This window comes from Peromyscus maniculatus, chromosome 4 (genome assembly GCF_049852395.1).
Source record: "Peromyscus maniculatus bairdii isolate BWxNUB_F1_BW_parent chromosome 4, HU_Pman_BW_mat_3.1, whole genome shotgun sequence".
Taxonomy (NCBI): Eukaryota; Metazoa; Chordata; class Mammalia; order Rodentia; family Cricetidae; genus Peromyscus; species Peromyscus maniculatus.
The window spans coordinates 102,412,550-102,437,391 of NC_134855.1; the positions used below are offsets into that span (position 1 = coordinate 102,412,550).

At 45.3% G+C, this 24,842-nt stretch overlaps 1 protein-coding gene across 31 annotated transcripts in view; it reads left to right on the forward strand.

Moving 5' to 3' along the window:
• Nucleotides 1-24,842, forward strand: part of Sema6d (semaphorin 6D) — a 569,376-nt gene that overhangs the window by 520,596 nt on the left and 23,938 nt on the right. The window contains exon 1 of one of the 31 annotated variants that reach the window (XM_042276123.2): nt 320-339. The exons of the other annotated variants lie outside the window; for them this stretch is intronic. The gene's annotated coding sequence lies outside the window, so the exon portion shown is untranslated. Of the gene's footprint in view, nt 1-319; nt 340-24,842 lie in introns of those variants that run through there. 31 annotated transcript variants of the gene reach the window in all.

A 24,842-nucleotide genomic window follows, 5' to 3' on the forward strand; every position in this document is an offset into this window, starting at 1 on the left:
CCCGTGTCTGATGAGTGTTGTGAGACACAAATGAATTAATATTTGAAGAGCGCTTATAATAGTGTTTGGCATGCAGTAGCGTTTTAAATATACCACTGTCTGTCAGGTAAAAATAAATGTAGTCTGGCTCCAGAGCTTGTGCTCGCAGCCTTCATCCTGTGCTTCTTGACAGGTGTGACTGTTACTGCTCTTCGACTAGTGTGTGTGACCTCAGCTCCACAGCACCCTCCATACACGGGCCACAGGTTCAGCCAGGCCAGGCTAGGAAGAGGATCCCTGCAGGCAGTGTGGAGACTGACCTCAGCCCCTCCATACCTCTGGGGAAGATCTCCAACCCAGGTATCGACTGTTTGACAGTCATGGTGTCAGAATCTGGAGGCCAGGGCTGGTGCTGTGGAGGAGCAGATGCCGATGATTGGTGTGTTGTCTGTGCTGGTGGCTCCTGGCTTGGTGAAACTTGCCATAAACACTCTGGCACACTCCTGAGCGAATCCAGGTCTCTGACCCGTAACCAGCAATCCTAAGACTTTAAAATCGATCAGCATCACACAGGTTAAGATGCAGATTCCCAGCATCCTAACCCTCCTCCAGGCAGGCCAGGTAACTAATGCTTATTGTCTGTGGACCACCCTTTGAGAAAAGAGCCTTCCGGTGTAGCCAGAGTATCCCTGACAGTCATGTGCCTGCCTAGCATCAGAGGGGGCGGGGATGCAGGTTCCCATGTCAACATATTACTGGACAGCAAGGCTGGTGTGGACAAGCCACTAGGCAGGTGTGACTTCTTCCTGCCAGCCCAAGGAATCTCAGATAGCTTATGAAAGGGAAGAGAAAGCAATAAAATACACTCCAAGCTTAAAGAGGCTTATTTAAAAAAAAAAAAAAAAAAAGAAGGAAAAAAAAACCAAAACTCTAGTTTGTAAAAGATTTCCACAGTGAACAGAAATCAGGAAAGAAAAAGGGCCTGGCTTATTTCTGCTGACTGGCCTGTATCATTTCATAAGCGGGGCTCTGGGCCAGTATTGCTATCAACAGTTCTTGATTCAGTGATAAACTGAGATAAGGGTAATCAAACTTCATGCTTCAGGGCATCAGGTGATTGCCTGCTGTGGTCAGGATGGAATTCTTCCCCCTAGTGCTTTGCCCAATTGACTAGACACATTAGGCAGACGTTTTCTTTTTTTTCTTTTTTTTTTTTTTTTTTGCCACCCTTGGGAGAGGGCGGGGGCGGGGTGGAGGCCTGGCTGAAAACTCCTGTGGTTGATCCCACATGGGGAAATAGTGTGTCTGGAGCACGCAGCCGAATCGTCATTTGGCTTCCTCCTCGTTATCACTTGTCCTCATTCTGTGTACCTGGTGCATCTATTGATGGCTAGAAGGCACAAGTCGAGGTCAGGAGCACCCTGCACTTAGAAGAGGTTGCCTTGCACTCCATCCATGCTCAGCAAATCCAGTTTCCTCATCTGATCGTGCTCTAGTGCCCCGTGAAATTCTAGTGAATGTCAGATAAAATAATTCATGGAAATGAAGGCGCTGTTTACATGGAAGGTGCCATCCCAGCATAATGACATCACTGTTCATTGTAAACAACAGTCTATATGTTTATGCTGGAATAATGTTATCATGGACATAATGACTGACATTGAGGGGTTTTTTGTTGTTTTTTGTTTTTCGAGACAGGGATTCTCTGTGTAGCTTTGGTGCCTATCCTAGATTTCACTCTGTAGACTACACTGGCCTCGAACTCACCGAGATCCGCCTGGCTGTGCCTCCCGAGTGCTGGAACTAAAGGCGTGCGCCGCCGCCGCCGCAACCACCACCGCCGCAACCACCACCACCCAGCTCTGACACTGAGTTCTTAACCTATGTGGAGCACTGAAAGGTTTTATGTACATTCTCTCAGGGACCTGTCTGTCTTAGTCCTTTGGGACACCTACTTGTTTTATTCCCATTTTGTAGAAAGCAACACTAAATCTCCAGGAATTTCCCCTGCCATAGATGGCCACAAACCAGTAACCTAAGACAGCTGGGATTTATAGCTTTATCGTCGGGAGGAATCAGAAGTCTGAGATGTGTGTCAGTGGGCTCAAAGCAAGGCACGTAGGTGCCAGGAGCAAACCTCTGCCCTTGCGTGTTGTGGCCTCCGAGGCCGTGTTTAGGCCTTGCTTGTTGCCTGTTCGTTCCTCCGGTTTCGCAGTTAGCATCTGTCTTCTCCCAGAACTGCAGCTCTGACCTGCCGGCCTCCCTCTCCCACATTTTTAAGGACCATCGCCATTTCTTTGGCCCCTACAGGTGATTCAGGATTAGTTCCCAGTTTTAAGGCCCTTAGCTTACTCTCCCTCTTACCGAGAAAGTTAGCGTTATTTACAGATTGCGGGAACTCAAGTGTCGCCACTTCTCAAGGGTGGGGACATTATTCTGCCTAGCGTAGTTCAGTCCCTGTGAGGACCTTGAAGGAGCAGACTCGGAACCTCTACCCAGTTCTGACTTTGAAGCCCATGATCTCAACCACTAGCCAGAAGCCACTTTAATGTAACTGGTAGAGAAAACAGTAAAACCCTGGGATGTGAGCGGCGAGAAACCCATGTTGCTCCTAGAGTAATCAGTCGGGAGCTTTTAAATACAGTCATGGTAGTTGGTAACAACCCAGACGTTACCTATACTGACCTTCATGTCCGGCTCTGTACTAAGTGTTCGACACATTGGTGTTTTTGTTTGTCTTCCTGAGAGTGGGTATTTACTAACTGAATGGAAGGGGTTCATGAGTCCACTTGTCTTTTTCTGACAACACTGGCTGAATCAAGCAGGGGCAGTTTGGGGACCTGGACCATTTTGAGGCTTAAAATCTGTGGGAAAGTATTTCAAAGGAAGCTGTCCACTCAGCAAGGGTAAATGGAGAAAGTGACGGGAGCAACTGTCTTGTCCCTTGCTGGTTTTGGCACTGCCTCTTGGCCAACTGGATGGAGTTTCTCAAGCAAGACTGTTGTGCTCCATCCCTGATGACCACGACAGTCTCTGGCTTGTGAAGCTTGACGTCCCCAAAGGCCAGCCATTCAATTAGGAGCCTGTGTTTTGTACAGTCACAAGTTGTCAGGGCCTCTCTTCTCTCTTGTGTGTAAATTCAGTTATAATTTTTCAAGTCAAAACTATATTTGAAAATGGATTAAAAGCACAGGTCTAGGAGTCTGGTAGCTATCCTTGCTTGGCCACCAGCCTGAGGCCTGGGACAGATCCCAGCCTAATGGCCATCATTTTCTTTTTAGAACAAAGTGAATTTGAGGGCAAAATAGTACCTAGAACCTTCAAGGTCCTAAAATGCTACATTTATCGTCATATAGTACCTTCCTCAGTTGTAAGAGTGAATGCAGTGGTGATTTAAAAACTATGAGTCCACAATATGAGTACGATACAGTTGTGTGCGTACAGAGACAGACAACAGATAGCTTGACTTCTCAAATTTATTATTGTCATTTACATTTTACAGCACTCTGCCTTTTTCTTTGGGGATCACTTATACTTCATTGCTGTTAATATAGTTTTTAGGCTCAATTTTCAGAAATACATAGATAATATTTTCAGTTAGCAATAACTGCACCTCGGTCAGCTCTCGGGAGTTGATACGATGCTGCAGCGCGGTTTCTCTCTCTGTAATTTTCACTTTCTTCCCTGAAGAGCCATCCCCCCCCCCCCCTTAAACACGTAGCAGGGAGAGGCAGAGAGTTTGAAAGTACAGAGCCGGACCTGACTTATGGGCTGTGGCTATTTTAGATTGTATTGCAGAAAATTGTAGGCTGACATCCAAAGTCAGGGAGAGAGTGTCTTTATTGATTAGCAAAACCTTTTATGAAAAAGAAAGGGGTGGTAGCCCCTCTAAAACTAATTTGTCATCTTTGATGGAGTACAGTGGTCCCCATCATCCATGGGGAATTTATTCCAGAACCTCCTCCAGTGGGTACCTGAAACCTCAGGGCCTTGAACGCTGTGTGTGCCATGCCTCCCCACCCCCATATAGAAATAAATACCCGTAATAAAGTATAATGTGTAAATTAGGCCCAGTAAGAGATTAACAACAGCTGCTAATAACAGAATGGAAGCACTGCAATAGCACACACTAGTAAACGCTGTGTTAATGCGGTATCTTTCAAAACATCTTGCTGTATGTTTGCTGTTTCCTTAAAAGTAGCAACTTCGTGGCTTCTCTCTGGCACATCTCAGCTGTCCAGATCGCTACTAGACTCTGAAGCCATTACCGAGTCAGAGATAGGGTTTCTTGGGCTCAGCACTGTTAATACCAGCAGCCATCCAGCTGATCATGAAGGCAGCTGCCCAGTGGCCAACAAGCAGATGACTTGAGACATAGTGTGGTGTCCCTGGATAGAGGGGTGATTCCTGTACCAGCTGGGATGGTTTCATTTCCTGTTGCTGTGATAAAATACCCTGAAAAAAGAAAGTTAAGGGATACACAAGGGGTTGTTTGGGTCCCAATTCCAGGTTATGGGAAGGTCAAGGCAGCAGGAACTCAGTGCACCTACTCAGTCACATTCTATCCCAGGTCAAGAGCTGAAAGCAGTGAGTGGATGCTTGCATACCAGTGCTCAGCTTGATTTCTCCATTCTTACACAATCCAGGATCCCATTTCCAGGAAATGATGTCACCAACAATGGGCAGGATTTTCTGCCTCAGTTAACACAATCAAATAATCTCCCACAGAGGTGCCCAAAGGCCAACCTAATGCGACAGTCCCTTATAAAAACTCCCTCCCCAAGCACATCTAGATTGTTGTCACAGACAGGGCAAGACTAAGTGAGATAGCTGAGGTTTCCTCACATGACTCAAGGGTACTTGACATAAAACTGATGGGTCATTTGTTCCTGGAATTTTCCGGTTAATAGTCTCAGACCACGCTTGGCCATAGGTGCTTGAAACCACAGAATAAGAGAGGCTTGCTGTATTTCCTTAAAAAATACGTGTCTCTTTAAAAAGCATGCTAGCATTTAATCCAGATGTTGCCTGCAGTTTCAGCCCCCTGAATTGTCCAAATCACAGAAAGTAAGATGAGGAAGTTCAGCCCAGGTACAAGCTTGCCGATGACCACTGTTCAGTTCCTACCATTGGAACTTGAGGCTTGGTTGCATTTTTGCCTCACCTGTTCTCACTATCTTCATGATTTTTTCAAACTCAAGATTATGAAAAGTAACTACACTATTATAGAGACGTCCTTTACACTAGTGTATATCAGTCTAGAGTCATAAAATGATCCAGTGCTACCATACATTCACAGTCTACTCCACACAGAGCTTCTGAATAGGAGCCTCAGAAGTCAAAGAGACAAGAGATTGAAACCCTGGCCTGTGTTCAGTGGCTATTAGAAATTGAATATATCACTAGTCTCTCTGAATCTTGGTTTCCCATTCTATAAAATGGAGAAAGTGTTCTTAAAGAGATGTAAAACCAATGAGCATACTGCATGGGAGCAGTCTTGGCATTGTTAGAGCTCCAGACTGCTCCAGACTGATGAGAATTCTTTGGGATGAAAACAAAAATCCCAGTTCAAAGATGTTTAAATGATCAGGGCCTCATGTTATGTTATAGAGAGTTCTAAGATGTGCTGGCTTTGAGTTGGTTCATTCTTTAGCCAAGCAAATGCTTGCTAGAATGCCTTAACGAGTGACCGATTTCTCCTGGGTCTCATAGGATACAATTGTTCAGCCTCTCGAATCTGGAGTGGAAACCAGTCTTAGACAAGGGAGTGGGGGTGTTGTGAGTGTCCCAGGGTACAGAGGTTGACATACTCCTGGCAGTGAGCATAAAAGCAGCATTTGGATTCCTGAGCACTTATAGCTATACCTTGTCAGATATATATGTCATGTTTCTACTGTGTACGTCACAACAGTGTGTTTGCATCCAAACTATAGAAGTTTCATAGTTGGCAAGGAATATTTTTCTCCATTATTTAAAAATTTTATACACCTGAAATAGAAATTACACTTGATTAGCTAGTTAAAAATATAGAAGGTGTTTGACATTGGAGGAAAAATGCTACCAAATGTGGGCTCAGTATAAAGCATACGTTTGCTTTCTCCATCCTTCCCTCTTTTCCCTGAAGCTTGTTTAAGATGAGAAACAAGGACCCCCTGCCAGATTAACTTGGAAACATCACAGTAAATATAGTCATAATTATAAAGGCGCTTTCATCTGTTGAGAGTCGCAAACGCTAACTGGGTTTTCTGAAACGCTGAGGCATTTCATGATCATAAATTCACAGTTTTCTCCTGCTCCTATTTAAAGAAGAAGAAGAAAAAAGCTGTTAACCCTTGACGCCCCAGAGTTCAAGTTTACTGTGTTTCTAGTACCTGTGATAAGTCCTGTATCTACATGGAAAGTTACTGCCCCTTAAGTTTCTTTGTCACAGAGTGGAGTCCATCCTGAATGCAGTTCTCCTGAATGAGCTCGCTTACCCTTTGTTCATTTTTAGCCTCCTTTTTCCTGGTACAGTTAAACAATAAATCAGGTCTAAGGCACCATAAAACCTGAGCGAGGAGGCCCCTCCTCTACCTGTCTTTCTACAGCTGATCTGCCTTTGCATGGAGCTATAAAAATTAACTGCCTAGATTTTCAATATCTGAGATTTCTAGTTTCAGTGTTTTATAGTTGCATTTTTGCCCACCAAGGTGAAGCATCACTCAGACTTACTTTTGAGTAAGTAAGTACTGCTTCATAAAGGAGGACTGTGGCTCTGACCCACCTGCTCCTTTGTCTGTACAACCTTCACAGTCTCTCTCCCAGCTCTTGCACCCCGTGACCCCAAATGCTCCTAAGCGCAGAGTCGGACTCTGCTACTCAACCTCTCGGAAGCCTCATCTTTGCCTCTGATAAATTAGAATAGTATTTCTGCCTAACAGGAACGCCATGAACCTGTTCCCAGTGTAACTGATGGAAAGCACTTGGCATGGAATCCAACAAGTTGTAGTAGCTTTACTAGTAACTACTAGTCATTTTCAAATCAAAAAATGGTGGGCGATACATGGAATATTCACGTAGCAAGGGCTTCTAGATCTTTGTATATAGGTTGGCTACAAGCAAACCTTATTTGGATGGCTGCTTAAAAACTCATAGAGAGGGAGAAAGGACAGGACCAGGTCTGATCAGAACGTGGCGTCACTGAAGCTCTTCAAGGCCTGTCTACCACAGGCACATTGTCACTCACCTGTTGGATGCAGTTCTGGCCATGCAAAACATGTACTGTGCTGCACGATATTTTATGATTATGACACAACTAACGGGCCAGTACTTACAATGAGTTACGGTATCAGCTCAACCTAGCCTTGATCTTAGTGGTGTTCTAGATGCTTCTAAGACCCTTAGCACTCTTGCTTATTTATTTATTTGTCCATGCAGCGATTTTTTAAAATTCATTTTCTATCTTCAAAGCCTGTCTTCCTTTTGCCTCAATAAATAAATAAATAAATAAATAAATAAATAAATAAATAAATAAATAAATAAAAATAAAAAGATAAATTAAAAACAAAAGCAAAGTGTAGCTTCTGCTGGAATAATTGCTAGCAGGGTCAGCTCTGTGGGCATGTGACCTGTGCATGGCACTTGGTCCTTCCTGGCTAAGAATACTCTGTTGTTACCATCTTGACATTTCTCACAGACCGCCTTTTCCACTGTGCTTGGGCCCGGCCAATCACCTGACTGGCCATGAGGCTCAGTGTTGGCATAAACTAGAAGGACTCACTAAGCCTGGGTCTGAGCTCCCACTGTGTCAGCCCTCCTGGAAGCCCCCTAATTTTCCCAGGCCTTGGATTTGGTAAGTGAAGACATAATCTTCACACCTTAGGAGAGTAAGATATAAGTGATACGCTGTCAGGCCAGAGTTTGGGTTTTGTCTGTAGTGATACCATACCTTCTGAACTAGAAATTGGGACATGGGAATTATGAGACCAAAAGAATACCTGAAATTAGAACTTGTCTTGAGAAAGTTGAGCTGTAATTTGATTTCTAGCAGAGGCCTCCACGATGAAGGTGGCTTTACAACATGCCGTCAGATTGATGGGCACTGGCCTCACTCCGCACATTTCCCTTGGATCTGTCCTTTCTTCTCTATAGATTTTATACTAATTTCCCCAAGGAGACTTAACTCACTCCTGTACTTTACTTTGGCCATACTTTAAAAAATAATCTATATCCAAGACTTTAAAACTCTCACATATAAATATTGGCATCCTTCAGAATTGTCTAGCTTCATGCCAGAACTCTGCCATGAGTGCTAACAGATCGAAGCAGCACTGTGCTCCTCACGTAGTACCACAGGAATGCCAGTTCTGGGTATGTTCCCTGTGGTCTTACAACTCCATGTTAATTTTCAGGAAAGGTATGAGCATAGCCCATGGGCCAAGCAAGTTCTTCAGAATCTATGTCTAAGGTGCAAGAGAGAAGTTCTACCACTGATATGTTAGATCTGACTGGCTCATTCATCCTGGAAGAGCTCTGTAGATACCTCTACATGTTAAAAACCAATAGATGTTTAACAGCAGACACAGACAGATCAGGTTGAGGTTCCCAGGAAACTTCAGGACGAAAAGCCCAAAGAAAACCTGCTAATTTAGCTGAGGTTCCAAAAACACTTTTAAATACACCACCAGTGCTACCTACAATCACCTTAACATAAGCAAACTTTATTTTATTTTAAGATTTTTATTTATTTGTATGGGTGTGTGTATGTGAGTATATGCCAAGAATGTTCAGGAACTTAACAGACACCAGAAGATGAAGATCATATCCCCTAGCGTCGGAGTTAGAGGCAGTTGTGAGCTGCCAGATATGGGTGCTGGAAATCGAACCTGGGTCCTTCAGTGCTCTTAACAGCTGAGTCTCCAGCCCCTTGAGTGGATTTTTAGGTCGGAAAAAGAATACAACATTCCGAGCATCTCTGGTCACCCACATAAACACTGGCATCTAAGGCTTGCCTCTCTGCTTAGCAAGCAGATGCCTGCCTTGTTTCAGTAGAGGGCTGGGCAGCCTTCTGCTGTGTATAGCAGAAGCCAGGACAACTTAAGTTATGGTGTCAGGAACCTGATAGCCAAGTAATGGCTCTTAGTGTTACGAGGTTTTTTGTTAAGTGGTTTTTATTTTGACACCAGTTCATAGGTTTTAATGCAGATTATTTTAAGCAACTAAAAGATGTAGATTGAGACAGAAGCAGACCACTTTGCAGCATATCATTGGACCTTGTAAACATCATTTTTTTTTTTTGACAGTTTTCAATGTGTAGCTGCGGCTGACCCGCGGTCTCAGTCTTAAGTCTCAGGTGTGCAGCTTGTTTATCTCTTAATTTAGCCATACTTAATTTAATTTTGCATTAGTAGGGAATGTCTTGCCGTCTGCCTATTTTGGTGTCCAGGAAGGAGGTGCTTAGCTGGGAAGGCTTAGAACAGAATGAAAATTTACATCTCCTTTCCCAAGATTATTTCGTCAATCCTTCACGGATTGGGTTTTGTTTGTTTGCTTTTTACTTTGGGTTGGGGGGGGGGTTAGTTTACCGTTAATTTTATTTTTTGTTTTGCTTGTTGTGTATGTATGTGTGGTGTATGAGTGTGTATGTTTGCGTGTTTGAATGTGTGTGTGAGTATGCCTACACATGTGAGCAAATGCAGATGCAGGCCTGAGGCTGAGTTGGGAATCTTCTTCAATCCCTTTCTGCTTACTCGGTAAGGCATGATTTTTCAATTGAACCCAAAGCTCCCTGATATGGCCGGTCTACCTGGCTAGCTTGCTCCTGTGGGAGCAAGGAGGTCGGGGTCCCTATCCGCTGCCTTCCAAGTTCTAGAATTACAGGCAAGCTTTCATGCCCATCTGACACTTGCATGGGGCCTAAGCATCTGAAATCCGGCCTCCGTCCAGTCCTCATGCTTGGCCTGGCAAGTGTTTTAACCGTGAGCTCTTTCCCCAGCACCGGTTCGCTTTATTTGGTTTGGTGTTTTGAAACATGTTATTGCTGTGTAGCCTTCACCGGTGCCCTGAAACTCACCCTGTAGACCAGGCTGGCCTCGAACCTGCGCTGATCCTCTTGCCTCTGCCTCCCGAGTGCTGGGATGACAGCCGTGAGCCCCCACGTCCCATGTAACCGTGAATGGTTTTCTGAGACAGGGCTTTAAGAAACTCGGTTCCATTCACAACCCCTCTTTCCTGAGAAGCTTTTACAGGCCCCTGGGTGTGTATGAGTTTACACCTTGGGTGTCTGGCCTCAACATTTTTCAGAGTTAATACTTTGATTTTATAGTAGTTAATGCTGAGAACACCGCTTTGCATGAATATATAGTCCAAAAATGGGAGGCTTATGCTCAGGGCCATTTCAGAAACGGTTGCAAATTCTCTCGTCTCAAGCCAAAATTCATGTAAGAATTTAATTTTCTTTAAATGAAACTCAAGTTAACAACTTGAACAGCAGTTTTTCAAGTCAAATGTTTTTGAAGTCTCAAGCAATGCCGTCTAAAGTTAGGCTACTTTGTTATTTAAATGCTGAGGGATTATAGCAGGGAAATGCTAAGAGCTGCCGCTTTCTGTAAACTCTGGGAGTTCTGTAAGAGCAGGAAACCATGTAAGTGCAGTCACAACATTGTATAGCACACGGTAGTCTAAAGCTGAACCAATGTACTTCAGACAGCTGTAGGCAGTGCTAGGTGTCCGGATGCCACGCACAGCAGCAAGAGCCAGTGTGATGCATTAAGAACAAAGGCTGTGGTGAGGTCCCGTGGCACAACATAGCAACTGCTACCAGAAATACCTCAGACTCATGGCAGGCTAGATTTTCAGTTCATTATTGCACATTCAGAAGCACCACCACATCTACTTACATGACCCCAAATGGGGTCAGGACCCACACTTTGAGGAGTTGTGGTCTTAGGGATACGTCTACAAGTGTCTTAGCATTGAATGGGGTGATTGAACAATGGCCTGCAGAGGTGACTGCAGTCTGATTTGTTGCGCTAACAAATAGAGGAAGGAGCACAGATCAGCCTCCTCTGCTCTAATGCTTATCTTATGACTGAGAAAAGTGGTTCAGGTGACCGGGTTCTGCAGTAGACTCAAAGTTCCAACTGCTGTCGTCTTCAAAGCGAACTGAAACAATCCAGCCATATAAATTTGTTTCTGAAAACAGGCAGTTAATGATTACTACATATTATAATAAAATATAGGGTGATATGGAATGAAGCTTCCAGTGAAGAGAAAGGAGCTGGCAGAACACCCCTGTGTCCAGGCATCATAGTCAGGACTTCACCAGGGGGTTGGGATTTGGAAGTATCTGATTTTCCTTGGCTACTTTTCCCTGTGTGATTTTAGAGGGCAGGAAGGAGATCTCAATATTTGAGCAACTCTTCTCCCAGTGATTTTGGTTTTCACGATTCATGTGCTTAGTTGCAATGGGTTTTTAAATTGATTTTAGTGATATAGATCTGACAACCAAGGTGTCTATAACAGCTTTTTTTCTTCTATGTGACTATAATTCTTAATTTTAATGTAAAAGTTCCTATAATCCTGGTGCCAACAGAAAAACAATGATTTTTTAAATTGCCATGGATATTTATGACAGTCTGATTAAGGCTTATATTAAAAATGGGAACTGCAGCCTGGAGAGATGCCTCAGTAGTGAAGAGCACTTACTGCCCTTGCAGAGAACCCACGTTTGTTTTCCAGCACCCATGTGGGCTCACAACATCCTATAACTCCAGATCCAGAGAATCTGATACTGTTTTCTGGCTTCCAAAGGCACCGGATGTATATTTGTACATATATGCATGCAAGCAAAACACTCATACACATAAAAACAAATGAATAGATAGATAGATAGATACATACATACATACATATATACATACATATATGCATACATACATACAAACACACATACACAAAAAAACAAATGAATAGATAGATAGATAAATAGATAAATGATACATAGATTGATTCTAGGTCATCCAAAGCTAAAGGTCAATTTTATTTAGATCACCTTCATATATGTATGTATTTTAAGAATTTTCTACTGTATTAGCTTTCCCATACTACCCCTCACATAGCCCTTAATTTTAACTGTCTCTACCCATATTCCCTCTCTCGTCCCCTCCCCGCTAGATCTTCCTGTTCCAGCCCCCCATCTATCCATCCACCCATCTATCCATATCCATCCATATCCATCCATCCATTCATAACTCTATTCCATTTGCCTTTCCTAGCAAGATCTGTACCCCTGGTCCTTTATTCTATTCCTAATCTTTGTGGTTCTATGGATTGTAGCTTGAATAGTGACTTAATAGCTAATATCCACATACAAGTGAATACATTTGTCTTTCTGGGTCTGGGATACCTCACTCAGTGATTTTTTTTCTATACTATCCATTTGCCTGTGAATTTTATGATTTTATTTTTTTTATCAACTGAGTAATACTCTGTTATAGAAATGATACCACATTTTCTTTATCCATTTTTCTGTTGATCCACCTGTAAATTGTTTTTCATTTCTGGCTATTATGAGTAGAGCAACAGTAGACGTGGTTGAGCAAATGTTTCTGTGGTAGGATGTCATGTCTTTCAGGTATATGCCTAAGAGTGGTAGAGTGGTAGAGCTGGATCTTGGGGTAGATTGATTCCCATCTTCCTGAGGAATCACTACACTGATTTCTGTAGTAAATGTACAAGTTTACACTCTCACCAACAATGGATGAGTGTTCCCCTTACTCCACATCCTCACCAACATGATCTGTCACTTATTTTATTGATCCTAGTATTCTGACAGGTGTAAGATGAAATCTCAAAGTAGTTTCCTGGCTGTGGGTGTTGAACATTTTTAAGTGTTTCTCAGCCATTTGAGTTTCTTCTATTAAGAATTCTTTGTTTAGATCTGTACCCCACTTTCTACTGGTTTGTTTGTTTTCTTGATATCTGGTTTCTTGAGATCTTTATATATTTTGGATATTAGCCCTCTATCAGATGTGTAGTTGGTAAAAATCTTTTCCTATTCCATAGGCTGTGCTTTGTCTGAATGACCTTGTCCTTTGCCGTGCAGAAAGCTTCTCAGTTTCTTGAGAGTCTATTTATTAATTGTTGCTTTTAGTGCCTATGCTAATGGAGTTCTGTACAGAAACCCCATCTTCTGTGCCAATTAGTTCAACACTGTTTCCCACTTTCTCTTCACTCAGGTTAAGTGTATCTGGTTCATGTTGAGGTCTTTGATCCATTTGGAGTTGAGTTTTGTTGAGGGTGATAAGGATGGATCTGTTTGCATTCTTTTACATGCAGTCATCCAGTTTGACTAGCACCATTTGTTGAAGATGCTGTTTTTTTCCAGTGTGTGTTATACCTCAACATATTATTTTCTCAAGTGTTTGTGCACTACCCTGCGATGTTCAATGTATTCATTCCATCCATATTATCCTTTAAAAATAATAACTAGTAGGGTCTTGAGTACATGTCTCAGTGAGTCAAATGCTTGCTGCACAAGCTTGAGGACCTGCATTTGTAACCCCATCATCCAGAGAAAGGCAGACATGACCAATACGCACCTCTAATTCCAGCAGTGAGAGGCAGAAATGGGAGAATCCAGAGAGCTCACTAGCTATCCAGTCCAGCAAGTCAGTGAACTCCAACTTCCATAAGAGACCCCATCTCAAAAAATAACATGGAGAGTAATAAAAGCACTCCTCAATGTAAAACTGGCATCCACCCATGCACACACACGTTCATACATACCTGCTGTTCCTCCAAAGAAAGCTACTTGACCTGTGTGAAATCATACTTCTTAAACTAATATTTACTTCTGTGATTGCTAACAAGGAGCCTGATTTTTTTTTTAAGAGACCGGAACAAGACATTTTAAGGACAAACTCCAATGTGTGTGAGATGTAGAATAGTCTGAAGGCTGCTGCCAGACAATTGTCAGATCATCTGTGCTCTGACCAAAGTCACTGCGTCCGCAGTGTGCCCAGCTCTGATAGCTAATTTCACTACTCTGCTGAACTGATAGGAGAGAACAAAGGAAATGGTATTTCAGGACAGAATAATACTGAGACAGTCTAGGAAAGGAGTTACACACATACACACACACACGCACACGCACACCAAACACAGAGTGGAGGGTGTCCCTGACCTAACTGCGTGAGAGACCATTCCAAATCCTACTGTTTGGAACTCTCATGCTTGTCGACTTTCTGTGTTTAGACAGAGCTCAGGAGAGACTCAGCTCTGCTCCAACTAGTTTCTGAGGTAGCAGAGCTGAGGCTGGAGAATCCAGTTTCGAGATGATGACTGGGTAGCACCCATCAGCAAGGCACTTCCTTACAGCTGAGAGCCATGGCCTGTCTCTCTCTACAGTGATTCTGGCTGTGCCGGCTGCTCCACAGCAATTCGGGCTTCCTTTCACTACGGTGGCTAGGTTCCCACGACAACCATAAGAAGTGGACGCTACCCCATTATTAAATCTTGGACCAGAGCTGGCACTAGCATCCCTTCAGCCATATTTTATTACTCAGTCAGCGGATTCACAGAGCGGGCTCGCCCACTACTTTCAAAGGTGGAGAATTTGAATACATTTGGGGATAATGTGACTGAGCTGTCATAATATGGTTTCTAGCCCTTTGGGAAGCTGAAGATCTGGGCAGTGGAACACCTGTGGCTAGGAGGGATTGTGTACGCGCCTCTGTACCACTGCTTCCTAGAGACTCAAGGAGAAGGTTTTCTGTGCATCTAAACGACCTTCTCTGATGCAAGGAACCCAGCTCAGCCTCTCCTGGGCTGATTGGTGCCCTGTGAAGAGTCTACCAGTTCTTCCACTCAACCTGCAACGCACCATAAGAAACCAGGCTGTGCGGCTTCTAGTAACCTATACCATTGCCCTTTTCTATTAAGACAGATTGAAGGGGTGGGGCCAAGTGTGTGGTGTACCTCAAAAAGAATAAAGGCTTCCAGTGTATGTGGTGCTGTTAACCTGGTAAGATTCCTAACTTTTGAATGTGCTAGCAGCTGCATTTAGAGACCCTCCTCACCCAGCTGCTGAATGGTTGATTTCAGTTTCTATTACTAGTTATACCGGCTCGTCTTAAGTCACTTGACAAAAGCTGGAGTCGTCTGAGAGGAGGGAACCTCCATTGAGAAAATGCCTCCATAATATGGGGCTGGAGACAAGCCTGTGGGGCATTTTCTTAATTAGTGATGGATGGAGGAGGGCTCGGCCCACTGTAGGTAGGGTCACCCCAGGCTGGTGGTCTTTGGTTCTATAAGAAGGCAAGATGAGCAAGCCCGTAAGCAGCACCCCTCCGTGGCCGCAAGGAGCAAGCCAGTAAGCAGCACTTCTCCATGGCCTCTGCCTCCAGGCTCCTGCCTTACTTGAGTTCCTGTCCTGACTTCCTTCCATGGTGAGCAGTGACATGGAGGTGTAAGCAAAATAAACCCTTTCCTCCCCCAAGTTGTTTGTGGTCGTGGTGTTTTGTCACAGTAACAGAAACCCTAACTAAGACACTGCCGTTAGGAAATTATTTGATCTACAGTTTCCTGAGCCCATCTTCCAGAACGTTCCCGGGAGAGAACCTGGAGCATAGAAGACAGTGGTGAAGTCACCAGGATGTCTTCTGAAACACATGAGTAGTGTAGGGCAGGAGACGGACCATAGATCAGGTATTGGTAAAATTATTAAGGCCACTCCATGTAGTTAAAAGGAAGATTTATTTAGTGGGTAACTTACAAATGAAGGGATAGGTCGCGGGGTCTGGGGAAGGTGTATCGCAGTCCAGCGGTGTTCTCTGGAGCTCTGCTCGGTCAACCTCCACCGTCTAGGGTCCAGGAACAGAGAGTGCGCTGGCCCATCCAGATCTCGGGTCTCTCGGCGCCTCCCTTGGCCCCGCCTTGTAGGCATGACAGTTGCTGAAGCCTCAATGGGGGTTGAACTTCCAGATCAAAGCTGGAATGGCTACCCACTACAATCAGGTGCCATGCTGCTGATGGCAGCAGCTGCAGACATTGCTTGCTACTCCCTGCATTTATTTGCATTATTTAAAGGTTGTTCATGTATAAAGTCTGTGCCCTTTAAAACAACTGTTTATTGTAAGTCCAGCCGGTTTTACCGCTATCAGATATAAGGTGTTTTTCAGTGTCACAGACAATACGAGGTAAAACTAAAATGGTTTATTTTATTTATTGGTTAGTTGGTTGTTTTTGTTTTTTGAGGTGCTGGGGACAGAACTCACGGCCTTATTCGCGCACACACACACACACACACACACACTCTACTACTGAGCCACATTGTCAGCCCTAAATTATTTTAAAAGTGAAGCCTGTTTCTTCTCTGGGATTTATGGGAATGTTGTTTCTTGGAGGTGGCAGAAGCTGGGCCATCATCCAGGAGGTTCTTCCACGTTGACACTTTGTAAAACTCTGCTGACTAGGAATAGGGATGGGAACGCCTGTCTCACTGTGCTTTATTGTGGGAAATAGAAAGTCCCAGAAGTTAGACAGGCCTTGCAGAATAGCGAAGACATACTATGTGCTTTCCAGCATCCCCCCCCCCCCCCCCGACAAATCAGCCAAGCGTTTCAAAGAAGTTGCTAAGGAAACCTCTTCATTTGAAGGGCCTGGGAGGAGGGGAGCGCTAATCTTTTGACACGCGATTTGTCTCCAAGGAGGCTGGAGCAACTGAGGAGGGCGTGTTCAGAACACTGTCTCCCTCAAGCTGACGGGTGACTCCAGCCTTCTTAACCCTGGAAACAACCCAAAGGCGTAGGTGTCGGGTGGTGGTGGCCAGGTGGAGTCCTGTGCCCAGGGCTGACCCTTGGCTTCGAAGGTGAAGGTAGGAGAAGCAGGTGGGACTGGCCCTCTCAAGGCTTTGATAGCTGGGGCATCAGTGCCCTGGGGGCTGGGTTCCGGCAGGAGTCTTCCCTTAGTTTTTCATAGCTTTGATTTATTTACTTTTCTGGTAGCTACCTGTCAAGTCATCTGACTAGAGGAAGAAGTGTGGGCAATGTTCCTGTCTTAAAATAATAAAACAGTGCTAAAAATAGGGAAAATATTTCTTTAAAAACTTGAAATGCCTTTCCCCTGTCTTTTTCCTTTAATCAGTGTTAACTTTTTCTGGTATACGAACCAAGTCCTCAGACAGTGGAGTCTGAAAGACTTCAGGCCTGCCATCTTGTATTGTTACTGAAGACAAGTTACCTCCTCAGTTCCTCATTGGTGAATTTGAAAAGTAAGTGCGTAACTTAACCCAGGGCCCAGAGCTTTGTTCGAAGTCAACCCTGGCTTATGGTGATCAATCATTATTTCCCAATTGCCAGCATCTGCATATTATACAGAATCCCAGGATGTGTCATGTGGAGCGAACCAAGAACATCTTGGGGGAACACCCCTTTTTCAGTGGGGCAGCTAGAGGGAATATCCCAGGCCTTGCACCCTGAACTTGATTCTCTTCTATGTGGTAGACCCTGGAAACTCACAGTCCAGTGAGAAAGTCAGGCAAGAAGCTATCCGGAGAATGCTCCTGGCCATAGCAAATGCATTGTAGAAATGCATGGAGTTCTGTGAAGATCAAAGGGAAATGTTGCCAAGCTTTGGGGGAGTCTAAAGGGACGACCGGGATGCAGAAGAACTTACCTGCTCCCAAGAATGGAGAAGAACGCTGGGAGCTGGGCTGGGGACTTGCAAAGCACCTGCTCCCTTGGAAAGGGGCTTTTCCTGAGCCCAGACAGAAAAACCATGCTAGTCTCCCGGACTGTGCAGACCGTGGCTAAATAAAGTCCCCGCGATACCACAGCCTCTTCCCCGCTTGGATAGCACCTTCACGACTTAGAAAGTATTTTTACTCCTATTTTCTCACTTGTCCCTCGGAAGTCTCAGTGAGGTAGTCAGTAGAGGTACACCCTCTTGCCACCTCAGAGAAGGTAAGACTGGGAGCTGGGGTAACCACCGCCCCCTGCGCCGCCGCCGAAAGCCCCAGTTGGGCAGGAAGTTCCTCACTGCATGGGGTTGTCTCTGTTCAGGGACACCCTGTTTCTTTCTGGGGCAGCATGAAGGCTGTAGAAAGGCACCGCACACTGAGAGGGTGTCACAGATGCACTGAGGTAGCTAGCATAGAGGGAGTGAGAGTTACAGTCAGAATACCCGGAGGGCACCCCTACCTGTGTTACATGTGGCCTCTGTGCTTTTAGTGCCCCGTCACCTGGAGGCTGGCTGCAGCCCTCAGCATGACTGAGAAGAGAAAGCAGCCCTGCCTTTCACCCATTTTGGCAAGGCCACCGGAAGCCACTCACCCCAGCCCAAAGCCCTCTTGTCTCCCCACCCCATCCCAGGTCCTGCAACCTCACCTTGTCCCTGTGAACTCTTAGATAAAGGGTCCCACACTCTTGCCTCCCTGGCTTTGTAATCCTTTCTTTTCATCAAAGAGCTGTAAATCTGCAAGGGTAGGAGGTGTAAAGGAAAGCAATCCACTTTTCCCCACTAAGGTAATTAGGCTAATTTCCTCTCAATGATTTTACTATTGTTCGGGCTCTTTGCACGTCTATAGCCACATTGTGTTCTAGCACACCCCCCACCCCCCACCCACCCACCCCCCTGGGACATTTCCAGTGGCTGGGATAGAATTTGAAGCTTTGGGTTTTAAGCTGTATACCGGGAATTAGCCAGAGTCTGCCACTGGAACATAGTAAGCATCTGTGTCTCTTCCAGGAATTGCAGAATCAGGGGCAGCCCAAGCCTTACTGTGGTCAGACCCATACCATAAGGCAGGATGGCTCTCACGTGATGGGACATGATTTAATGTGTTGTGTTTCTGTTCATAGCTGGTAACTATAGGTGATGTTACCACTTACCTGTTCTCTAGGAGAAAAGAACTGCTAGAGTGAATACCCATTGAAAGGGGACTTAATAGATTGGCATACACAGCACAATCTGGATAGTCCACTAATGGCTGTCTTGATTCTGGAGAGACTGGGAACCCGGTAGCTTTTCCATTTATGAAGCAGATACCTGAGCGGTTGCTGAAGGCCGCTGGTCTTCGTTCATTGTTAGAAGCCCCACAATGCTGGATTCTAGTCCTGATGAAGGGATGTATCAGCAGAGACAATAGGGTAGATGAATTCACCAGTGATGTGTACAGTCAGTGAAGGTGATAAAGCCTTTCCTTGACCCTCCTTTTGTCTGAGCTACCAGTGGAAGGCGGTGCTGGCATTTTCCATGGGCTTTCCCACGTCACGTCACCCAATCCAGAAAATACTTCACAGCTATGCTGAACAGCTTCCCTCTCGCTTGCGTCCAGGTCCAGTCAAGTTGACAACCAAGATTAACTATCTCACCGTCATGAGGGGGAAGAGTGCTGTTTGAAAGCTTTTCAGCTTTTTCTTTTCTTGATAAGGTGCGAGGTTGGCCACAGTTCGTTTAACCAACTCTTAAGTCCCGTGTGCCAGGCGTTCTTTCAGGAATTTGTGTATAGATGCAAATGACAAAGCCCGCAGCCCTGGATTCACAGCCATGCTGTGCCACAATAAAGGAAAAGAAGCATGGCGTAGGTGTCTTCATTTCTAGGAAAGGGCTCCAGGGGGTGAGAAGGGCACAGATAAGGGCAGAAAGGTTGAAGGTCATGTTTGCCATCAGAATTGAGTCTTCGCTTCTCCAAGAGACAAGGTTTTGAGAGAGGTCTCCTCCATTGCTCCTCTCTGTTCCTTCTTGGGCACCATAATTGTGAGTGAGGGCTTTGTTGATGACGCTGTGGAAACTGTTTACTTGTGTCTACACAAGTCCATCCTGAAGCTCTCTGAGATTAGCTGTTGAGGTGAGAGGGAGAACAGCGGGCCTGAGGACAGGTGATGGCCCAGAAGCCTCTTCGAAGCTAAGCTGTACACCCTCAAGTGATTCTTTAACGCCTGGCCTGTACTGTGGAGACTCATTCCTAGTTCAGCAAGAAGTCACGGAAACAGATGCCAGGAACCAGACACAATTGTGGGTTCTAAAGATAAAGCAGAGAACAGCACAGATAGGACCTCTCTCCTCATGCCACTGGCCCGACGTTTGCCAGAGACACTGTGTGTGCCACACCTTTAGGAGGTCTAAGAGGGAACTAGGTAAGGAATACTTCCTTTGAAAAGTGTACGATGCTCTGAAAGTGTGGGGGGGAAGCCCATTGCTTATTCTCTGGGCTGGGCTGGACACCACTGGAGAGTTGGGCTATGCTGCCCCACTCCTTCAGGCCGGAAATGGTTTATCCACTCTATCCGTTGTGAAGTTGGGTCCAGGGAGGGGCATCGAAGCCTGCGTGGAGCTCCTGAGTGTATGTGAACTGAGTTTCCCACCATGCAGTTTCCTTAATTACAAAAGAAAATGGTGCCCTGTGAGAGGCCTGCTGCTCCTCATCCCTGGGGCCAGGCTATATCTAAAGTCCGCATGTGTCCCATGGCCACCTGGTTGTAGGGGAGCAAATGTGTCCTTTGCTGTCCATCTGGGACCCCATCAGAGTGTCTGGTCTACATTCTTGAGTCCCAGTGGAGACTCATTTGCCCTGCAAATTCCATTTGTGGTTTGGCTTGGAAGATCACGGGCAGAGATTGCAAGAGCAGAACCCTGCTGTCTCTGGGTTGAGAGCAAGCCCATGCACTTTGTATCCTAGGCAACGATGAGGCCATAGCAGACATTTAGAAGTATGAATTGGAAATCATTTGGTTAAAGAGTCCTTTTCAACCCAGGCACCACATTCGCAAACATGGAAATCTGATGAGTTAGAGGCAGTCCTCCACATCACCTGTATTCTGGCTCCCGCTCTGATTGTATGGACCAGGAAACCGAAGCTGGAGGAGGGGCTTCGCTTTCCTGTGGCCTCTGTGCTCCTTAAAGGCCTTCAAGGAGTTGAGAGGAAATCCAGATTTTTTTCCCCTAGCCTTCCCCTTACCTCCAGGTGTGTTTGACCATGAAGGTAAGATTAACACCTCCCCCCCTCCTCGGGGCGGGGGCGGTTCATAAAAAGGAGGAAGAATAAGTGTAGATAAGGGCAGTAAAGTGTTTGAAGCACAATTATCTCCAGTCTTGAAGCTCCATACCCCTCCTCAAGGTTGTAGCTTTAGCCTTGAACAGGCTTCCTGATACTCACCCTGAATAGTAACAATTAGGGTGCTCCCCTGTGCCAGGAACTGGATAAGCTCCTTAGAGGGCTGATCCCATCCTCACAGTAATCCTGCGAGGCAGCTACTCCCCATTTACAGGGTAACCGAAGTACAGAGGGGTTAATTAGCTTGTCCAAGGTCAGATAGCTAGGTAATTGGCAAAGCTAGACTGCTCCTCGGGCCTCCAGAACCCTATTCATTAGCCCGCTTTCTACTGTTCAGGAGTGGGGGTGGTAAGTGGGTGACGGTACAAGAGCCAAAGTCCGCTGACACCTTTGTCCTGTGTTGTTTACTTAGTAAAACTTAGCAGCGGAGATCCTGAGCATTTGTGTGGATTTACCTAGACTCCAGTTCTACCTCGGTGGCTCCCCCGCTTTCCAACGTGCCTCATCAGAATGTTGCCGTTGAACTCTGGTCCATACCTGTGTGGGCCCTCCTGGGAATTCTGCTTGGCCGTGAAATCCACCTGGTCCTCTCCCTTGATGGCAGCTTCATTTTTGGTAGTGGACTAGTGTGCTGGGCCTAACTCTCTAGGGATTTCCATCCACACCACAAAAACTTATCTGTCAAAAAAGTAATTGCTTTGGGGAAAGACACAAGCCAAGTTGTAACTCCCTGGAAGTTGCAAACAGTAGTCGAGTCCTGCCCCGTACCCCTCTGCTTGTCAAACAAGTCAGAACCTTGTGGACAGCTGATGATGCATTCTAATGACCATTTAGGTCTGTCAGGGTAGAGGTCCCTCTCTGTCACATTAACTTGCTATTACACATGCATCCATGTCTCCATGTGTACACACAGAAGGCAGATACAAGGTGTCTGAACCCTGGATGAGAGAGGGTTATGGTTCTTGGATTTAAATGCTCTTTCATTTGATCTTAAGTACTACTTTTCTTTCCCTGGATGGTTAGGATTTTAACCCTTCTGCAAACCTGCCAACAGTTTCAAAGCGGGACACCATCTGAAGACCTCTGTAAGGGGTTCGCTGAGCCCTGTGCCTGAAGACGGGAGCTCCTCACAGCACACTGATGTGCCATTGCTCTCTCGGCAACAAACAGGGATCACTGGACTCTGTGGCAACGCTGCTGCTGGGCCCAGCTTCTGCAGGCTTGCGTCCTAAGTCCCTTCATTTCTCGGCTTATCCGCTGCCCTTGCCAGACAGAAGTAACGGCAGTAGCCCTCCTTCGCCTCCCCTTGCCTGGGCATTCTGCATGTTCTCGGAAAAGGCACCTTGAATAACATTAAAAGCTAAGGCTGCAGAGTGGTGGCCTCCGAGCTGACAGGTCAGTAGGACAGGAACACACACACATTCTCGACTCCTATCATCCCAACCCTGCAGGCAGAAGCAGGCACACACCCAGACCCCATTCTCCCAAGCAGAATGTCACACACAGGCCAGATGGCAGCCGCAGCAGGTCATCTGGTGGAGTAAGCTGGTGTCGCAAAGACAAGCTGAGGCCTTTGGCATGGAATCTTCCCAGGAGCCCGGGTCCTTCTTCTGTCTAGAGCAGTTTTTCTAGAGGCCAAAGAAAAAGGGAGCAGCCTGTCTGGGACCTGGTGTGGAGAAAAGATAATGACGGATGACCTTGTTGTTAATGTCTCTCTCTGCTAACTAGTTAGCCTTGGAAACCATTCTGTCCTCTGGGTAAAAAAAAAAAAAAAAAAAAAAATCACAATAAAAAAGGAAGACTCTGTTGTTCATTCCTGCCACAGTAGTCTCCTGCGATGTATTTTTTTTTCTTTTTTGATTGCAAAAGTTTCTTGTTTATATTCTCAAAGAGCCAGTCCTCATCTTGATCCCTTAAGATAGTTTGTCATTGGCCCGGATAGAACATTCTCTCTGCTGAGATCCGGGCCTCATCTTCTCATCAGTTGCTTGTGTTATTTTCACCTTAAATGACGATTGTTGCTACAACAATTTAGCTTTAAAAAAAAAAAAAATGTTATCCTCTCTGAGTTGAGGTTGACAGGCCAAAACTCGAAGGCAAGTTTTGACTGGAATTATCTGCCCCAGAGCAATGGTTCTGATTACAGGACACATTGTGCAATCTCTATTCAGGTTTACTTAGAGTTTGGCAAAGACGGGTTAGATCCTGTTTTCTGTCCCTTCCTGCTCAATTTGTTTTCACTTCAATTCCTCTTCGAATTATTAATAGAATTACCGAAGCATTGCCGATTCCGATAGCCATGTTCATTGATTTAAGGACATCCGGACACATAATGAAAACCTGTTGCTCTTCACAAAGCTTCTTGAGCTTGCCAGCTTTTCTCATGCACATAAAATAAGCTGAAAATAATCAGAATTGGCTCAAGTTTTAGGAAACATAGATTTTTAAAGCAAGCTATTAATAATGGACCAAACAGGCTGTGTGCCTCGGCTCCTGCCTTCTCTCCCTGGTGTGGTACCCACTGCCTCCTTTTTCTCTTCTGTCAGAATCTAGCCCTAAGAAAAGAAATTATGAGTGTGTTCATGCTGATTTAACCTACATTGTGCTTTAGCACAACTTACTTTAGAACAGGAAAATGGCCACCGACCATAGCAAAGAGCTTCCCAGTGCAGAATCTCAGGCCTAAGCCAGCTGGGAGACAGGATGATTTTCTATGACATTTGCTGGGTAATGGAATCAAATCAAGCAGGCTTCTTTGACAGACTCGTGCATCCAGAGTGCCTCTCTCAAGAACCACCCTGCTCTCCTCTGTTTCAGGAAAGCTACAAAGTGAGCAGAAATGGGATATACAGTGGGGATGGGTGGGAAATGGAATCACTTAGTTCTTTGTCCTGGGTTCCTCTTGTACCAAGGACTAGTTTCCTAGTGATGGGCAGGTGTGAAAAGCAGCATCTGTTGCCGTTTGTAGACATTTGGTTTCACAGCCTGAGGCTCATGGCCTCGGGGCTCATATAGATTGCATACGCAAGCTATGACAGAGCATGCATCCACTCTGTCAGCATTCATCCTAACACGTAAGCCAGGCATGTGCTACCTTTCTTGTGGACTCATTTCTTCCTTAACTATTAAGTATTTACAGGCAACCTCCTTGGCGCTAGACTCTGTGTCTGATGCTGGGGTGACAGAGAATGATACAGCGTTCAGCCATCCCATCTCTCTTAAAGAGACTGGTTGCAGATAATCTACTAATGAAATGTTATCTTCCAAATTTAATAGAGACATGTACAGTGATGAGTTCTATAGAAGAGTTTACATGGTGTCATGATGAAGGGACATGTCTGGAGTCACATGACTAGAAAATAATGCTATGCCTGTAGGGGTTGTTCAGAAGATGAAGTCCAAATGAGCAATCTTGGGTTCAGTTTTGGCCTGTAGAACACTGAATTGCTTCTAACAGAGAACTGGGCAGCTGGATCTGGAGTAGGAACATGGTCTGTGCTGAGCATGAAGATCTGAAGTTCGAGGAGGCAGCAGCAATGAAGAAAGCAGCTATGAGTGACTCTAGAGACGCTGGCTGAGACCTGAAGAACCCAGTAAAAGGAACTGGCATGTTGAGATGAGCTGGGGGAGGATGCAGATCTGCAACAGCCGGAGAGTTCTGGATCAGCCCATCAAAGAACCACAGGAGTGACCAGCAAGACTGTGTGCAGCATGTGCACTGATAGAGCAGGCCTTAAAATGAGGATTGCCTTGGACTTGATTATTGATGGGTAGGGCCTAAGTTAGACGGAAGTAGGTTAAAAGTGATAAAGTAGAGACAGATATGGGT